Here is a 19015-nt window from a genome sequence, read left to right as displayed (position 1 = left end):
GCAGGAGGGCTGAAGTTGAGCAGCCCTGCTATATACTATATGACTTGCCATCTTAATTCATGACATTTCAAGGTGAATGGTGGATTGATCACTGTATGCAATATTAACTGTGATGTTGGTCTGCACAAATCCAACATCACATAAATATGGCTTAATCATAGGCAATTTCTTCTGCTGTTTATTATGACTATTTTCAGTGTATTAATACATCTTACAACATGACAATTAACTCCTAAGACCTGAAGGTAGTGGTATGAGAATCTTCAGATTTGAAGACAATCAGAGACAAGCTTCTCCTACAGGTGCCTCCAACAGGAAACCTGGCCATAAACATGATCTCTTTTTCATTTATGCCTAAATGTAGGAAGGAGAGATCAGAGAGGAGGAAAAGCTAGTCAATTAAAGTTGGTTTTATATTTAAGAAATGTCATTAGTTTCCATGGTCTGCTGTGAAGACTAATCTGCACACCTAGTTAAGCAATTAAATATTGGAGATGGCAAAACTTCCACTGAATTAGCATCAGAGTCTTGTTAACTAAATAGGCATGTAGAACGTATGCAACCAAGGCTTGCTTCTTTCAGCACTGGTAGATTCATTTGTTTAACTAGTTCTCTTATTATGGTGTTAAAAAAGTGAGAGATCTGATGAGGTGGTTGACAGGTTAGACAATGAGCCCTGTTCTGGAGAAAATTGTTATGCAGGTGTTCTACAGTTTTCCCTGCAGCGCTTGTAGACATACCAGTTAAACTAGGTTTTGGCCTGATATGCCCTGCCCTATTGAAGAGTTGATCACTGAACTTTAGAGGAAGACAAGTGTTGCTCTTTTTAATTTGACTTTTTTAAAAAAAGAAACAGCTCCAAAAAGGCTCAGTTTGAAAAAAGCTGGGGAAAACAATTTCTTCCTGAAAGTGACTGTCACATTTTTAGATTTCTCCATTCCCCACCTCCAGCAATACAGTGGGCTTGAATTCAGCCTCAGACATGCTCTCCCACGTATGAAGTATTGAGAAATGTGATACTACCAGGTGTATTCAGATGCATGTCAAAATGAACCCTGGGGTATTGTAGAGGACAACGACTGATCATTCATAGAATCAAAGAATTCCTCCCATTCATCCTTGTGCCTACTGGAAAATTATATTACTTAAATCCTAGGAGTGGCATGTCATCAAGGAAGCTGACTTTCCTCATGGAAGGCTTCAGATAATTACAAGCCTTCCTCAGTGTCCCTCACAGAGATTGATTCAGTCTTTAAAGTGCATCTCACTTTTATGCATTGACTTTATGAAGGCTTGCAAGGTGGTCCTAAACCTCTGGATGCTTGAAAAACAGAATAACTTTGCAAAAATCGATGTCCCTTCATGATTATGATCCTGACGTATGCAAAACATGTAAGGTTCATAGTTTTTCTTATCAAAATGGAAATCTGTTCTAGAGTTCCCATAGGGCCATACTGTATGGACTGGAATGAAAAAGAGAACTGGAACTTTTTGATTACTCCATAATCATGTACACCCCCAAGCATCTTCTTGCCATTAGTTATCAAGATTTAATTCTCATACAATCATTCTAATTTGCATTCTTGTTTGTGCTTACAGAAATAGGAGGATCTATTTCTTTTCTCTCTGTGTGCATTACTCTAACACCCATATCTCCAAAGTCCATCAACTTCAACCTGCTAAGGAGGTTCAGCTTAAACTGTAAAGTTCATTCCAGAACTGGCTGGAGTGATTGCTGACATAAGGCACTCCCTCTAGATGCTAGCTGGGCTGTGTCTGCAATGCTCTCAGCCTTGTCAGTCCAGCCTGTGTGGCTGACAAGACGAATCCAGTCTAAATCATTTGCATGTGCAACTGTGCATCTTAAGGTGGAGAGAACAGGATGCTCCTTGTAGGTTACCAGGCAGGCCCTTACATGCTTTCTTTTAAAATGATATTCCAAGATTTCATAGATCTGCTGAAGCTGTATGTCAAGCAGGTGTCTTCAAAACGTCTATGTAGCATATCAAACTCTGCAGATTTGGAAGGCCGTCATCTCCTGCCTCACTTTTTTCAATTTACCTAAGCATTGTGAGCTGGGGACTTTCCACTCTTACTCCTTGACTGTTTAGAAAAACAATGCTGGAAAATTACCTGCTTTGCTCCTTTTTACAAGACGCTGCAGTGAGTCAAGCAGCACTCACTCTGTTTTAGATTCTTTTCACTAAAGAAGAATATGTCACGCACGCGCACCGCATACGTCGTGCGCGGGCCGGCGGTGACAATGGATGTGTGTGCGCTGCGCCGGGCGCATGCGCAGCGCTAGCGTATACTTACTTCAGAACTTTGCAGCCAATGATGGGGGCAGGGGTGGCAGGGAGGAACCCTGCCACCCCAAAAACGTTTGTTTAAAGATGAGCGCCGGAGGGGGAAGAGCGGTGGGAGGGGTAAGTACTACCACCCCGCACTTAAAGTGACACTCCCCCCAGTGCCCGACCACACCTCCGTGGTTCCGTGCACATCCCTATTATAGAGCTGGATGTTATCTGCACACTGGTGACATCAAAACCCCAATGCTCAGATTACTTCCCCTAGTAGTTTTATTAGATGTTAAGGAACAAGGAGGACAAGATGCAATCCTGTGGGAGAAGGGTTAAACAGAAGTCTCTAATACCACCTTCTGGGACTGCTAGGACAAGAAGTACTGGAACCCTCACAATATAGTGCCCCTCATCTCCCATCCCAGCTAGGAGTCCAGAAGGATACTATGGTTAATGGTTTCAAAATCCCCTTAAATGTCTAGCAGAACCAACTGGAATGCACTTACTCAATCCAGGTCCTATAATCCTCTCCTCTGCTGGGCTGGGTTGAAGGAACTACACTGGCTGCCGATATGTTTCTGGGCAAAATTCAAGGTGCTGGTCATTACCTATAAAGCTCTAAACAGCTTAGGCCCTGGGTATTTAAGAGAATGTCTTCTTCACCATGAGCCCCAAAGCCTGTTAAGATCAGCCAGAGAGGTTCACCTGAGGCTGCCGCCAACTCATTTGGAATGAGTTGGAATGACTCATTTGGAATGACTAATTTTGACTTTGGAATATGTTCCCTATTGAAATAAGAGCCTCCCCATCTCTGGCAACTTTTAAAAAGGCACTGACTAGTTATTCACCCAGCCTTTTAATTAGATCTATGGTTTTAAATTTTAATCTCGGTTTTAAATTATTTTAATGTTTAAATGATTTTAATTGTTTAATTAATTTAGTTTGGATTTTAATAGTTAATTGATTGTAATTGTTTTTATTTTGTTGTAAACCTGAACCATTTTTGGAAGGGCAGTATATACATTAAAATAACAACAACAACAACAACAACAATAAATAGTCCATCTGGGGACATGTCTTCTCCATCTCATAGCTGTCTCTCAAGCTGTGTCTGTGCCAGGAACAGTCTGAAACCAAACTGAAATGGATCTAGTTGCCCTCTTATATGGAGGTCAGAGTAGCATGAACAAGGCCTTTTCTGTTCTAGCTCCATCTCTGCCAGCCTTTCCAAAGCAGGTTAAGAGACTCCCCTTTTCTTTTGTGCTTTTGCAGGTTGAGTCTACTACCATGCTTTTCTCTGTCCTGCTGTTCATGTATCTATTGATTTTGCTTTTATTGTATTTTTTATTTTTTAAATTGCTCTAGGATATTTTATGATATTTTATGCTTTGATTGCTATCATTTTGCATTGTTTACCACTTTGGGAATGTTGGACATTTTGTATTGAAAGGCAGCTTTTCCCCATAAGTGCATAAACAAACAAACAAACCTAGAGCTCTCAAATGTGGTCACAATGAAGCTCCCTAAGTCAAGGAAAAAGTGTTTTTTGGCCACCCCAAATGTAACCATGGCATCCAGAGAGTTTGGGGTAATCTCTTCTTCCTACTCTCCAGGAGAAGTCCTGAGGATGCCCATGAATGTAACTAGCACAAAACAAAGATATAGGAAGGAATAGTCTATTGTAGATGTAATTACACTTATTCTAGTAGAAGACTCCATATGCAATTTAGACACTAAGTACTGCAAGTTAAAAGTTCGGAAGTGGGTCAGACTCTGGAAAACCTGGGGAAATGGGGATCCACTTTCATCAAAGTGAAACCAGACTTCTGGCACAGCACATCGACTCTGTTTATGAGATTATTTGAGTTACAAGTTGGAAGAAAGCCAAGATGTGCTGGAGAAGAATGGGTGCAAGACAAAAAGGTCTGCATAGGATGTCAGTAGGAAGAATAATTCAGTATATCTGATGACAGGAAATAAATTTTAACACCAAATAACACATTATAGCATTGCACCAGTGTATTACAGTGCCTTATACAAGCCTATAAAAATACTGAATATCTGAGATTTAATAGACTGGTTCTAAAAAGCTAAAAGGTTTGACTGGTTTCAAGAATGAACGTAAACGAGGATTCATCAGGATTCCCCTTCAGAATCTGTAGGCTGTGGTCATCCTTTGGGTATATGAAGTGGGATTGATATCTTGGCCTTGGTTTCTCCTACCAACACCTTTACAGATATTTCTGATTCTGCTCTTCAGGGACATACTAGAACAGTATTCTTCATTGTTAGACCTAGGGGCCAGTGGGGCCCCCGATCAACCCTAAATGCAGCTTGCTGACTAATTGTTTATTGGGCCTGTGCAGGGGTGTAGCAAGGTTGGAGTGGGCCCAGAGACAAGGTTTTAAAATGGGCCCCCGGCCCCTCAAAGTCCAGGGCCTCCACATACCCTAGGTTCCCAAGGATTTAAGTCTGATATTTCAAAAAAAGTATGCTGCCTGGAAGTAGATTTCACTGAATACACACACACACTTCACAATATATAGTGATATACATTGAACAGTATATATTTGTGCTACTTTTAATGCCTAGGACACACTAGAAACACTAATAATTAAAATGGGCCCCTCGCTGCAGGTTAGCAAAGGAGACTGTCAACCATGCAGTGTGAACCTGTGTATGTTTTCTCAGAATTCTGAACAAATTCAGTAAAGTTTGATTCCAGGAGGTTTTTCACATGAAAGCCCTTTAACAAACATCTCTGAAATGGAGGTGCTGCATTCACATGTTGGCCAGATTTACACTGAAGTCCCTGTGAGTTATTGGGGAGCAGTTCACACACAATTCATGTTTTTCACTGCTCATTAGAGTGTAGCCTGATTTATATCCGGAATTAAAAAAAATCCACTGTTTTGCATTGGTTCTTTGAGACAACTTCAATTTCACAGTAAAGCCTCCCAGTAAACTTGCAGTAAGGCCTGCTGTGTGTAAAAGTCCCAGGGAAGTGTGTGGAGAATTGCAGCCTCAGGCAGCAAATCTAACCACATTTAGCTGGAAGTGCACTTCATTGAAACCTAAAGGACATACTAGCAAGGAAAGCATGTCTACTTAAAAATAAACTCCATTGCATTCAACTGTCTGAGATCCTTCCCTGGTAAGTGCATATACGATAGCACATGCTCAGGGATATAAACCAAAGCAAACTAATTTGTGCTCCCAGCATATTTTGCTCCCTATAGGAGACCAGAAAGTCCCCTTGAAGCAAGCAAGATAGGTGGGGAGAAATAGAGAAAAGAGCAAGAATTAGCACCATTCCTCAGGAGAAAAAGAGGGTGGGGGGAGAGAATGAGGAATCTGCCTCTTCTTGGTAGAATTTTAAGATAGATGAGACATGCCAGGGCTCAAGGAGCTCCTGAAGTTACGTCCTAGTCTGTCCTAAAAGTCATTCTCCCTGCTCCCCAATGTGGAAGTAGGGCTGGTTGTGGTCTCTCACTGTACTGAGATAAAAACCACTCTCTGCAGGTGCTCAGAATCAGGGTCATCCCTAGTGGGGTGTGGGGCTGGGGGGCAAATCAGCATGTGCAGGGCCTCCTTAACATTTCATATCATTACAGAATCATACTGACTGATAACATACAGTGTAAATAGCATGAGTGAGGTTTTGGGACATGTCCAACCAGCTTGTCATTTCTAAAGAAAAATAAAATAAAATAAAATAAAAGCACAACACATGTTTCATAGTTCTCACTCAGACCTTCTGGGTTGCAAAACAACTTGAACATAAGTGCATTTATGAATGAAAGAATGAATATAAATATAATATTGTTTGTTCCAGACGTTTTTGTAATTTTCTGCCGTGAAACAAGCCCCTTCTAGGTTTTCCAATCTGTTTTAAATTAAATAATAGTCAGATACTTCTCAGTCTCCGCCCCACCATCAAAGCTCTATGGGAAGCTGATCCCTATATATCGGGGCGGGGGGTGACCACAAAAAGGAATTCACCTTCTACCTCCATTACTGGCAAAGGCTAGGCTGGCTGGCTGGCCTGGGCAGAGGGTCTGCAGAGACTGTGGTGGGTAGGGCAGCCAGTGCTGGCCCCTCTGCCTGCCTCCTTCCTTGCTTGTTGCCTGGAGAGCGTCAGGCTGCAGCAAGGCCTACACAGAGGAGGCCTCTCAGGAAGCCCCTCCCACCCACGATCAGCGGAGAGGCGGAGAGAGAAGGAGCTCTAGCAGCTTGCAGCCTGCTTAGATTGCTGGCCAGGAGGGCAAGCAGGAGAGAAGGTGAACAGGGCAAGTGGCTGAGGGGCCTTGGGGCTGGGCAGGCAGGCAATGGGGAGTCATGTGATGTGTCTCTGGGGGGCCCTTCAAGGCAGGGGGCCTCGAGACAACTGTCTCCGCTTGTCTAATTGTAGTTATGCCCTTGGGCCTGCGTGAAACTTTGGCTAAAGCTGAATACTCTGCACAGTCCCCCTGGCACCATGCAGAGATGACCATTCCTACTGTGCTATACTGTACTTTATCTGAACTAAAGGGCTTCTTTAAGGGAAATGGAACCTCCTTGAGCCCCTGCACTACTTGAAAGGCATGCACAGAGTGCTGGGAAGTACAGCCCTTCCCAGGGCATTTCTCCTAGAACCCTTAAGAGAGGGATCTCACTGCACTGAATATAGCAGAGTACTATGTGTAGAGATGTAAGTCCTGGAAACAAACCCCAAACAAATTCAGGATCCCCCACCCCACACACAAAACAAACAAATACACAATGAAACAAAACAAAACCCCAAACCTGGACATTAAAAAGGAAAACAAGAAAAAAAAACCTGGGGGAAACCAAATTTTCCTGAAATTTTTTGGTTTTCCTCACAGTCTTTACATCTGTAACTGTGCAGAGGTCAGCACAGAGGGAAATGCTCTTACATTGAAGCTTTTGTGCCAAAGTGGCCCCTGCTTGAAAATCTATGAAAATCACTGTACAGCAGAACCTTATTACTCGTGGATCCAACATCTGTGGTTTCGTGTATCTGTGGTCGGGTGACATCTAACCTTGGCATATGCGGGGGGGGGGGAAGGGGGGGGTTGAATCCGTGTATCTGTGAGTCAGGGGATGGCCAGAAATGACCTTGGAAGTCATTTCCAGCCACCATTTTGTCAAATGGATCCATTTTTTTGGGCTCATTTAGTTGAAAAACCCATTTTTTCTGAGTTAAAAAAGGAAGAATTTGGACTTCTGAGGGGCATTGCTGGATTACTGGAGGCCAACAGATCACTTTATTTTGCCCCTTTTGGACTTTTTTTGGTTATTTTAATGAGATTTTGGGGCCTCTGAGAACCTAACCCCACACAATCCCATAGATTTAATGACTCTAATTTTGTGGTTTAACTATCTGTGGTAATTGTGGAGAATGGAACCCCTGTGAATACAGAGATTCACTAGTACTAGAATCTATTATAGCCTCCGGATCTTTCCATATAACAATTTTATATGCAAGAAATCTAAGCAGGCTGCAGTTTGTCATTTGCAAATTATCTGCACTTTGCTTAAACTTGTGCTTCTGTTGCAGAGGTATCACTTCTTCCCTTGAGCTCCAACCACAATATTTGCCACTGGGAAAACGTGATTCTGCACCAGTTAGTTTAGTTCCCATTCAATGGCTGTTTTGAAAGTACCACAGGCTTGTACTCTCATGATCATGTCTGCTGCGACTAGTGATAAAGCAATTCAGCCCCTGTGCCCATGTCATGTTGTGGTTCGTCCTTTAGTATTTCATTTCAAATGATCCGACAAATGCATAGACCTGTGCTGTCGTTACTTATATTACTTGTCCTGTTCTAGGACAAACGGGAAAGAATTAAAGTCAAAGACTCACATCTAGACTAATATTATGCTCTCAGAAGTACATTCTACTTGTGTAAGAGGAAAAGTGATTATTGCCAATCCCCTCTTTCCTCTGCTGCTCCGAGTGTCCCCACCCCATATGTCCCTGAGGGTTGGGGACCATCAGGGACATATTTGGGGGGATATTTGGGGCCAGCTGAGGGAAGAGGAGATCAGCAAAAATCTCCTGTCCCGCCATGTACTTTCATGAACATGATGCTATATGAGTCAAAGTCTGGAGAAGGTCCTTCCCTTGTCAGTTTTGTTCTGCAAAAGTCCAGCCCAGATGACCCTCCAGAGGTTGACCTGAGACTTGAGCTGAAGTCACTGTTGAAATGAAACTGGCAAGAGTGTTCTCCAGAGGTTTCCTTGAGACTTTGTGGACCACAAACAAATTGTGGAGCTTTGGCTTTGTTGGCAGAAGTTGGAAGTGGATGGCAGACCAACACCTCCTCTACCCAGCCAGGCACATCTACAGTCTCAAACTCCTCTAACTGTCTACATATTTCTCTTTGATTGCCTTATGGCCTTTTATCCTACATTCTTATAATTTTAGAGGTGCTTTTGTGATTTATTGTGTTTTATAATTTTGCTGCAAGCCAGCATGAATTCTTTTTTGAAGAATGGCAGGATATAAATAGTATCTATAAATAAATAAGTAAATAAATAAAATGGTGGTAAGTAAATCCCTTCAGTAAAGGGGTTGTCTAAACAAATACTTTGTTGCCTCCAAAGTATTTGTTTAGCATGCCTCTAGGCTCTGTGTCGGGGAGAGAGAAAGAGAGAGAGGCTACCGAGAACAACCCCTCAATATGGGGTGATATCCATGCGTGTGGATATCATTTTACTATTATAGTATAAATTAGCACTGTTTGTGCATGTGTAGAAAGTGAAACCAAAAAACCCATGTGCCCTGCAAGAAAATTGGATTGGAATAAGTCTGTCAATGTCGCTTCGCAAGTATCACACCCATCCTGCGTCAGCTTCATTGGCTACTGGTCCACTTCTGGGCTAGATTCAAGGTGCTGGTATTGACCTTTAAAGCCCTACACGGCTTGGGGCTGGGGTACCTGTTGGACCACATTCACCCATATGAATCTGCCAGGGCCCTTTGCTCATCATCTCAGGCCCTGCTCATGGCCCTGCCACTAACAGAGATCCGGTTTGTGGGGACTAGAGAAAGGGCCTTTTTGGTTGTGGCCACTCGGCTTTGGAACGCCCTCCCTGAAGAGTTTCACCATGCTCCCTCTCTGTGTTTTTTTTAAAAAAATCTTAAAATACACCTTTTTAAGGAGGCTTTTTAATCCTCAATTTTTTGTTATATCTGGTAGGTTCTTTAGCTTTTTATAATTTTCAGTTTTTAGCTTTTAAAATAACCTTTAATTTGAACCTAATAATGTGGTTTTTACCCTTTCTTTCTTCATAAAGAAAAAAAAAATCTGACAACTTTTTTGTTTAATGTAGTTAATTTTATTACTTTTATTGTATCTATCTTATTGTTGTGAGCCGCCCTGAGCAGTAGTGCACTGGAGGGGCGGGGCATAAATATTCTAAATAAATAAATAAATAAATAAATAAAATATAAATAAATAAATAAATAAATAAATAAATAAATAAATAAAATGTGTGTGGACCCTGGCACTCAAATGGGGTGGGGGTGAGAGTAGCTGCAGAAATATCAGAGAGAGAGAGAGAGAGAGAGAGAGAGAGAGAGAGAGAGAGAGAGAGATTTTAAGCTGGTGTTAGGTAGAAAAACATTTTATGGTAGAGTAAAACTATCAAACCAAACCAAACCATGGAGTGAGTGCCTGATATGATTGGAAATCTTAGAAAAGATTACCGTAGTGCTGAATGATCAGAAGTTTTCTTCAAAGGTAATGGGATCTGATATTCTTTTCTTATATGACCATTATCTGTTCATTAACTCTGTATGATAGATTTCTCTTGAGAGTTAGTTGCCCAATAGAATCTTCATTCGATATGAAAAGGACCAGATATCATTGCCCCTAAACACATTTCCAGTTGAAATTCAGTGGACATTCTATGTGATTTATTCTGCCAACTCCCCACCCCCCACTCAATGTGAAGCTTGCTTCTGTTGTCTTGGTTGCAAAGTATGTTTGCATATGTATCACTGTTCATGTGAATTTAAAAATGATTATTCAGTGCAAGAGTTATCTTCTATCAAAACACCCAGAATGCTATATAATTTTGAGCAACATTTATTGCCTGCTTTCAAGAATTAAACATGCCCACATTTTAAAAATAAAGTTTCCATGTTGACATTTGGCACAAACCACTGTGTGAGAAAAAACATGGCTTCTTGGTTTGAAGAGAAATTAATAGGGTCATAGAAGTCAGATACGGTTTGTTTGTGATAGCTGCATGTTTTGTCTACAGAAAAACCAATGTATAAAATCATCTCCCACAAGGTAACCCCTATAAACCACAGTTGTTTGGAAGAACATTGATACTGGAAAGGTTAAGGAGGGTATTATTTTTAACCCTAAAGGCAAAGCATAGGTTCTAGTGTTTGACATCCCAAATCTTTCCTAAGTACCCAATTGGTCTGTTTTCCAGACCTTTTCCTCTGGACAACCTGTCCCCTGGAAGATCTATGAAGCTACTCCCCAGAGGAGCTTGCTCCCAGAAATAGTCCTGATCATTCTGGGTTATTCTAAGAAGATGCCTGAAGTGGTAAGTGCTCCAAATTCATAACATATCATGAATCTGATTAAATCTCCATTCTTCTTTGATAAAGACTTTGAATAGTCTGATCCAGAAATCAGTTTAAAATGAAAACTTGCATTTCAAACCAATTTAAATCCTCGTCTGTTTTAATGGGTTTACAGATCATGTACCTCTTGGTCTGTGAGAGAGAGCTGGATCAACAATATGGATAGTATAATGGAGGTTATTGAATACAGACTAAGGATGAGAAATGAATTTTGTATTACGGCACTTAAATTCTATTATACATGGATATTGACATAACTAACTTTTATGCCATGAAAATTGGATCCTGGGCTGACGTGTGTATATGTGTGTGTGTGTTGTTGGTGGGAGACAGTGAGATGCAGATTGTTAGCAGGGTGTGTTAACTGACATGTGTGGGGCAGGGATGTGGTGGCCTGCAGCACACTCCCTGCCTTCCTCATAGACTGCAAATATCACATGCACATTGCTCTAAAAGATATATATACAGTATAGAACAGAAACATGTAGAACAGAAGGTGTGTGGACATCTAGTTTTTAATTTTTTTATTGATAAATTCTTTTAAACAAATACCATTTTCCTTAAAAAGGAAGAAACAAACATAGCTATTCAGTTGTCACCTGACAAAGGGAAACTCTCAGGCAGACGATCAAAATGATGCTCCCACTTGGAGAAGGTTGAAAGCCCTAGGCTGCATTCCTAAACATAGTTGAAGGTTTATATTTTAAACATAGCAGTTTAAAATATTGACAGAAAAAAGTAAAACAAAATAACACCAGCAAGAAACAAACTCTACAACAAGGAATACAAAAACCAGTGTCATAGCTATCAATGAAGCAAATGATGGGCCTCTGATAAATAGGACACTCCATGACAAGCACTTGGGATTGCAATAAACTACCATGGAATTAACTCATTTAATTCTGTGGTAGATTATTGCAATCATTATTGCAATCAGAACCCATTATTATTATTATGTTGTTGTTGTTTACACAGTCAGACAGGTGTTATTGACTGGTTTGTTTCAATAATGTTGCAATTCCAAGACCTGGCAATGGCTGCTGCTGCTTCTTCTTCTTCTTCTTCTTCTTCATAATAATAATAATAATAATTTATTTATTAGATTTATTTATTAGGCTTAAGAATGGCAACATTATTATTATTTATTCACCCAATCAGACAGGTGTTATTGACTGGTTTGTTTTATCCAGACATCGAGTCCTTCCCAAGGACCTGGGATGCCAGAATTTTATTGTCAATTGTTATAGATATTGTCGCAGAATATAGGCTATTCCCAGTAAAGCTGCTTTTTGTAATTGGCTGATGGTTATTTCTGTGGCCCCTATGGTGTTGAGGTGCTCTTCAGGTTGTTTTGGAATTGCACCTAGGGCGTCAATTACCACTGGGATAATTTTGGTCTTTTTCTGCCACAGCCTTTCAATTTCAATTTGTAGAACTTTATATTTTGTTATTTTTTCTGTTTCTTTTTCTTCTATTCTGCTATCCCCTGGTATTGCTGTGTTGATTATTTTGACTTGCTTTTCTTTCTTCTCGACTACAGTTATATCTGGTGTCTTGTGTGGCAGATGTTTGTTTGTAGTCGGAAGTCCCATCATATTTTTGCATCTTCATTTTCTACAACTTTTTCAATTTAATGGTCCCACCAATTTTTGGCGGCTTCTTCTTCTTCTTCTTCTTCTTCTTCTTCTTCTTCTTCTTCTTCTTCTTCTTCTTCTTCTTCTTCTTCATCATTATTATTAATTCAATTCCTATACTGCCCTTCCAAAAATGGCTCAGGGTGGTTTACACAGAGAAATAATAAGTAAGTAAGTAAGTAAGTAAATAAATAAATAAATAAATAAGAAAGATGAATCTCTGTCCCCAAAGGGCTCACAATCTAAAAGAAATATAAGATAGACACCAGCAACAGTCACTGGAGGTACTGTGCTGGGGGTGAATAGGGCCAGTTACTCTCCCCCTGCTAAATAGAGAGAATCACCATTTTAAAAGGTGCCTCTTTGCCAAGTTAGCAGGGGTTTGGTGTCACCAGTGTGCAGAAATTATCCACAGTATAAGATATGTATATAATTTTGTACTTTTTGTGCTATGATACTTATCTCTCAGAATCCCTGGTATACTCAGATAAGTAGCTCTGGTTTAGCTCTATGCTGAGATGATAAAGTCTGCAGCTGGAACAGAAAAGACAAAGGACTCAGCACAGGCATGCCTCTCTGGAGAAGAGTTCCACAAATGAGGTATCACCACTGAAAAGACCTGCTCCTCATTTGCTGCCCACTTCACCTCAGAAGTGAGGGGCACCTTGGGAAGGACCTCTAAACGTTATCTTAGACTTAGTATCATCTTAGTAGACATCTTACCCTAAAACAGTATTCCTTGCAGATCATGCTTAATGTTTTAATATAAACTTCCAAGAAGAGTATTCCTCTATATAATGTATTCCTTGTACAATCTGGAAATTCTTTCTAATTCTAAAGTTAATGTTATCTTTTCCAGATGAAAGCCATTGTTTCTTTTCTGGTCCTTGGTGGGTGGGTGAAGTGTGGTGTTTTCCTAAATGTATGCAACTTTCAGCAGTAGAAATCACGACAGATCATTACAGCTGTAAAACGGATTGGTTCATGGTAGTGAAAATATATTGATTTAAGGAAGGCGCCCCAGTTCACAAATGCATACACACATTTTGCATATGGTTATGCTTTAATAATAATCCTTATAACTCTTTTACTATGCCACATGGCTGTAATAAATAACGCTTTCTCAAACAATATATTATCTTCATAAAAAGAGAGCTTTAAAACGCACAACCTACGCCCTCACTTTCAGACTTCTGCTTCATGATTAATCATTAGTCCAGCCTACATTTTTCACAGCTGTGCATTTGACAATAAACTGGAAGGAAATAGGCAGAGTAATTAATATATCTGAAAATAAGCATGGCTTCAAGAGAGCTCACCGGCAACAGCTGAAGGCAGCTTGCCCTGTGAAAAGCTGCAAACGCAATGACATCTGAAGACGATTTCTAAAACAAAGTTGTTCACATGGTCAGACAAAATGAATGATGAATGGGGCTGGGGTCTGCAGCTCATATGTCAATTCTTTTGTGTAAATAGTAAACAGCTGCAGTTAAACGTCTTGTCCCTTGAAGGGCAATAATTGCTAGTTCAAGGTTAAGATCCCTGAAAAAAGACAATTTCGGTTGCCCCAGGACTGTGAAATCCCATTCCCTGGGTGTCTACTAACACATAGAATCATGTGTTAAGTTATGTGATATTGACAAAGTGGGTCCTGCAGTCCAAGAGGAGAACTCTCATTAATAAAGCTGGATCTTTAAGGGGAAGCTGAGCCCAATAATGGCTTAAACTAATGTGCTATTCATTGGGCTTGTTCAACATGTGTTCACTCCTCTTGATTGCTATTGTCTTCAGCTACACCCTCTTCTGAGTGCACATTCCCCTACATGTGTTTTGCAAATATGTAAGAAAACAGCAGAAAATGGCTTGAATCCCTGTAGTCTTGAAGTCCGAGGAGTGCTGTAGTTAATAAAGCACTGTCTGAGAGGTTCACTGTTGGGCCGCATTCGAGGGTACCCATCAGACCGCTCTATTTATTTATTTATTCGATTTATATACCGCTCTTCCAAAATGGCTCAGGGTGGTTTACAACAGAAAAAAAAAAAACAATTAAAACCAGTTATCAATTAAAATCAAAACTATAATAACGGAATAAAACCAATTAAACATTCAAACAGCTAAAAACACTCTAAAACCAGGGCAAACATTTAAAACAATTTAAAACAGTTTACAGCAGTTTAAAAACCCTGGAAGGCCAGGCCAAAAAGGTAGGTTTTAAGGGCTCTCCTGAAAGACAGTGATGAACTCAGATTACGGATTTCTGCTGGGAGTGCATTCCATAGCCCAGGAGCTGCTACAGAGAAGGCCTGCCTCTGACTCGCCACCAGATGAACTGGTGGTAATTGGAGATGGACCTCCTCAGAGGACCTTAACGTGCGGTGGGGATCATGCAGAAGAAGGAGCTCTCTAAGAAAACTCAGACCTAAGCTGTTCAGAGCTTTAAAGGTAATAACCAGCACTTTGTATTTTGCTAGGAAACATTTTGGCAGCCAGTGTAACTGTTTGAAGACAGGCATAATATGGTCTCTCTGGGTTGCCCCAGAGAACGCTGCCGAGAGATCCAGAAGAACCAGCAGAATTACACTCCCTCTGTCGATTCCCCAGTAAAGGTAATCTATCGGGCCAGTCAAGGCTGTCTCAACTCTGTAGCCAGCTCTAAAGCCAGTTGGGTCTAGATAATCAATTTCCTCCAAAAACTGCCTGGAGATGGTTGGCCACCACTCTCTCAATCACCTTGCCCATCCAAGGTAGATTGGAGATTGGCCTGTAACTATCCATCACTAAGGGGTCCAGGGAAGGCTTCTTATGGAGCGGTCTAACCATTGCCTCCTTCAGACAAGGAGGCACCCTCCCCTCCCTCAGTGATGCATTTATGATATTAACTAGGCCACCTCCAACAATCTCCCTGCTAGATAGAAGCTGCCAAGTCTGGCAAGGATCCAGAGAACAGGTGGTAGGCCGCACCGCCCCAAGCAGCTTGTCCACCACCTCAGGAGTCACAGATTGAAACTGATCCAACCTAATACTGCAAGACGGATTGCAGGACACCTGCTCCATAGACCTTGCAGAAATAGAGGAGTCCAAATTGGCCTGAATACAGGAGATCTTGTTCGCAAAGAACCCATTAAAAGCATCACAGCAGAATGACCACAGGGACTGATTTGAAGTAGAAGGAGCAGAGACTAAATCCCTCACAACCCGGGATAGCTCTGCTGAGTGCGAACCTGCAGTCGCAATGTGCACAGACCAAAATCTCTTTTTCATTGCATGCACTGCTATCGCATAAGTCTTCAAATGGGTCACATGCTGCATCCTGCCATATTCGAATTGTGTTCTCCTCTGCTTGCATTCTAGTCACCTACCCAACCACTTCAGCCTCCGCAACTCCTCAGTATACCAAGGGGCCATTTGTGAAGCAGGTAGGAAGGGAAGCTTAGGAGCAATTGTGTCTACTGCCCTGATGAGTTCCTTGTTCCAGGTTCCCACCAGGGCATCGACAGAATCACCGGTCACACCAACGTCAAAATCCTCCAAGGCCTTTTAAAATCCTACTGGGTCCAGCAGCCTTTTTGGACAGACCATCCTAATAGGTCCACCACCCCTGCAGGGGTGGATTGTGGCTGTGAAACCAACCTTAACCAGGTAGTGGTCCATCGATTTGCCCATATGAACCTGCCAGGGCCCTCCACTTGGCATCTTGAAAGATAGCCCCGACATTGTAACATGATGGGGAAGCTGAGGAATGACTTAAAAGAGTTTCCAAGCAATTGCACAGCGCTACTTCCACTGGGCAATGGAAATAGTACTGCATAACTGCCTTAAGTTGTTCCACAGCTGCCCTGCCTTGCTACCCTGTTGGGTAACCCTTCTACTTCAATCTTCCCTTCTACTTCAAGCTGTGGAGAAGCCCTGGCAGATTTCTAATGCCAATGCTCCACCTCATGGAATGTCGGCCGGAGTTTTTAATAAAGCACAACTTTATTATATTATTATTAATTATTAATTATTGTCAAATTTTCAGTATAAATGTACAATTTATTATAGTACTGCAGTATCAGTGGTGATTGGTGTGTACAAATAGCTTCAGCCAGATCTAACAGATGGTGCTTTCCTGCAACCTCAGATTGTCATCAAATATAGAATAATCTAGTGCATGTGTGAATCAGGTCATGAAGTTATAGACTCATAGAACATGTTCTTGGAAGAAACTTTATTCTAAATCATCTTGATCAAAACCAAAATAAAAATTTTTTGACTTTGTCACAGAAATTTCTCCAGCACAATTTCATATTGGCTGTTCTTGAGCAAGTCATTTTTGCGCATGTGCTCACAAATAGTTGATAGGTCCCCTGCTAGCTGGGTAAAGAGTCTCCCTTTGCTATACAGGGAGAGCAACTGTCCTTATTCAACTCAGCAAAGAAGCCCTATTCAGACATTATATACATGAGTGTATGGTATACACAGGTACAGATCTGTACACAGATCTGTACACAGTCATTCTCACATTATGCTGAACATAGGTACAGCAATACACTTCTATCTGTACAATGCCTTTAAAGGAGGCTGTACGCGGCTCACTTTTAAAATGATCATAGGTACAGTCATTTACACAAAAACACATACAAGTGTACAGACATCTGTACACTCGTACAACAAAATGTTTCAATAGGACAGAGTCTCTTCCTGTTTCTGTTGCTTGCATCACTCTTGTTTCCTTGTGAGTTCTCTTGGGACAGGGAACCATTTTCACATTCTCTTTGCTATGTAAACCATTATGAGAACTTTTGTGTTGTTGAAAAGCAGACAACAACAACAGCAACAATAATAGATGTTTTCTGACCATCTGCCCCTTTTTCCAGTTCTGGGATTTATCAGAGAAGCATTTATGCTAAAGCATCTTCAATAACTACAATAAAGCCCTACAACAAAGGGTACTTAAGAGAGTGCCTTCTTGGTCATCAGCCCTGTTACCTATTAAGATTATTTGGAGAGGCCCGGTTACGGTTGCTGCTGGCTTGTTTGATGCTGCTGACTCGGGACTGGGCTTTTTCTGTGGCTGCAGAAAATTTGGAATATGCTTGGATTTGGAATATGCTCCTTGTTGAAATAAGACCATCTCCTTCTCTGTTCGCTTTTAGGAAGACCCTCAGGATGCACCTGTTTTTTCAGGCCTTTAAATGAAATTAATTTTAGACCTTTTATCTGTTTTTATGAGATAGTTTTTATTTATTTTGTGAAATACTAACTGTTTTTAATTCTGTTTTATTTTTGCTGCATTTTAATTCTGTACACCACCTAGAGATGTGCATATCAGGCAGTCTAAAAATATAAATAAAATCACACCAAATTGTCTGGGAGGGGCATCTCCTCGTACTTCTCGTGCTTCCCCCCCAAAGATCAGCATACCCTTTTGATAAGCATGGCTTCATAGGGTGTGTACCACAATTTCATATCTGTTTCACACCACTTTACCTATAATGGTTTACCCAAAAGGCTCTTGGGAGTTGTAATTTGATGAGGATAGTAAGAACTCTCTGATAGAGAGAACTCAAATTCATCCCATAGGGCTACATTTCCCTAGGGAAAGGGAATTCCTCTTTTTAAAGTTTGCACTGTAAAAATGCTTCTTCAGAGAACTGAAGTTTAGCAATCCGTTTTTTAAAATGACCAGTAAAGAAATGTGTAGATACAATTGGTCTGATGGCTGAGTCTTTATGTCTTGTATGCAGAAAGTTCCTACTGAATTCACAGGCGATGTGAATTGCAATTTTTATCGCATTTGTTTATTGCATGTTTATTGCATTTATATTTCAAATGTAATGGGATTTTGGGATCTGAGAATTAGTGGATTCAGAAGAAGCTATACAAATCAGTTGTCAAATGTGGCTCTCAAACTGTTTATCTCTGTTCAAACATGCCCCATTACATTTAAGCTTGGGCATATTAGAGATCTCTATCTGACTGAACACTTCATCAAGAATGATAGGATCTTGGCAGAGAGGCACGTCAGCACGGATTGCTTCCAGGGCTTTGGTTGTACTGATTATTCCATGTTGATGCTGTGCAAATTGGGTGCATCTTCCTACAGCCCTATGACATAAACAGTTAAACAGCCTACAGCAGTGATACAACAGGGGTGTGCCTCACCAAAACACAGTGAACAGTTTAGATCAGTGTAACAGTGTTTAATTTCCAAAATGGTTCTAGGGCTTGAGACAGAAGTGTTCACCTCAGAGCGCTCAGACCCAGAATTCCTTTTCATAACCCAGGATACTGAATTGCAATTGCAATTGCAATTCTTAGTGGTGCTGTGAAAGGAACTCAACACTTCCTCAAAAGCACTAATCCTTATTTCAATTTTCAGGTACTGTACCTTGACATTTGGAGTACTGTATACAGTTCTGGTCACCGTATCTTAAGAAGGACATTGTAGAATTGGAAAAGGGTGCAGAAGATGGCAACCAAGATGATCA

At 40.9% G+C, this 19015-nt stretch overlaps 1 long non-coding RNA gene across 1 annotated transcript in view; it reads left to right on the top strand.

Moving 5' to 3' along the window:
• LOC128327859 (uncharacterized) overlaps positions 1 to 19015 on the top strand; it is a 36976-nt gene that overhangs the window by 13557 nt on the left and 4404 nt on the right. The window contains exon 2 of the long non-coding RNA XR_008308839.1: positions 10755 to 10871. This is a non-coding gene — a long non-coding RNA (uncharacterized LOC128327859). The remainder of the gene's footprint in view (positions 1 to 10754; positions 10872 to 19015) is intronic.

Source organism: Hemicordylus capensis, chromosome 5 (assembly GCF_027244095.1).
Source record: "Hemicordylus capensis ecotype Gifberg chromosome 5, rHemCap1.1.pri, whole genome shotgun sequence".
Lineage (NCBI taxonomy): Eukaryota > Metazoa > Chordata > Lepidosauria > Squamata > Cordylidae > Hemicordylus > Hemicordylus capensis.
The sequence above is the reverse complement of the archived record's forward strand: the minus strand, read 5'-3'. Positions and strand labels throughout refer to the sequence as shown.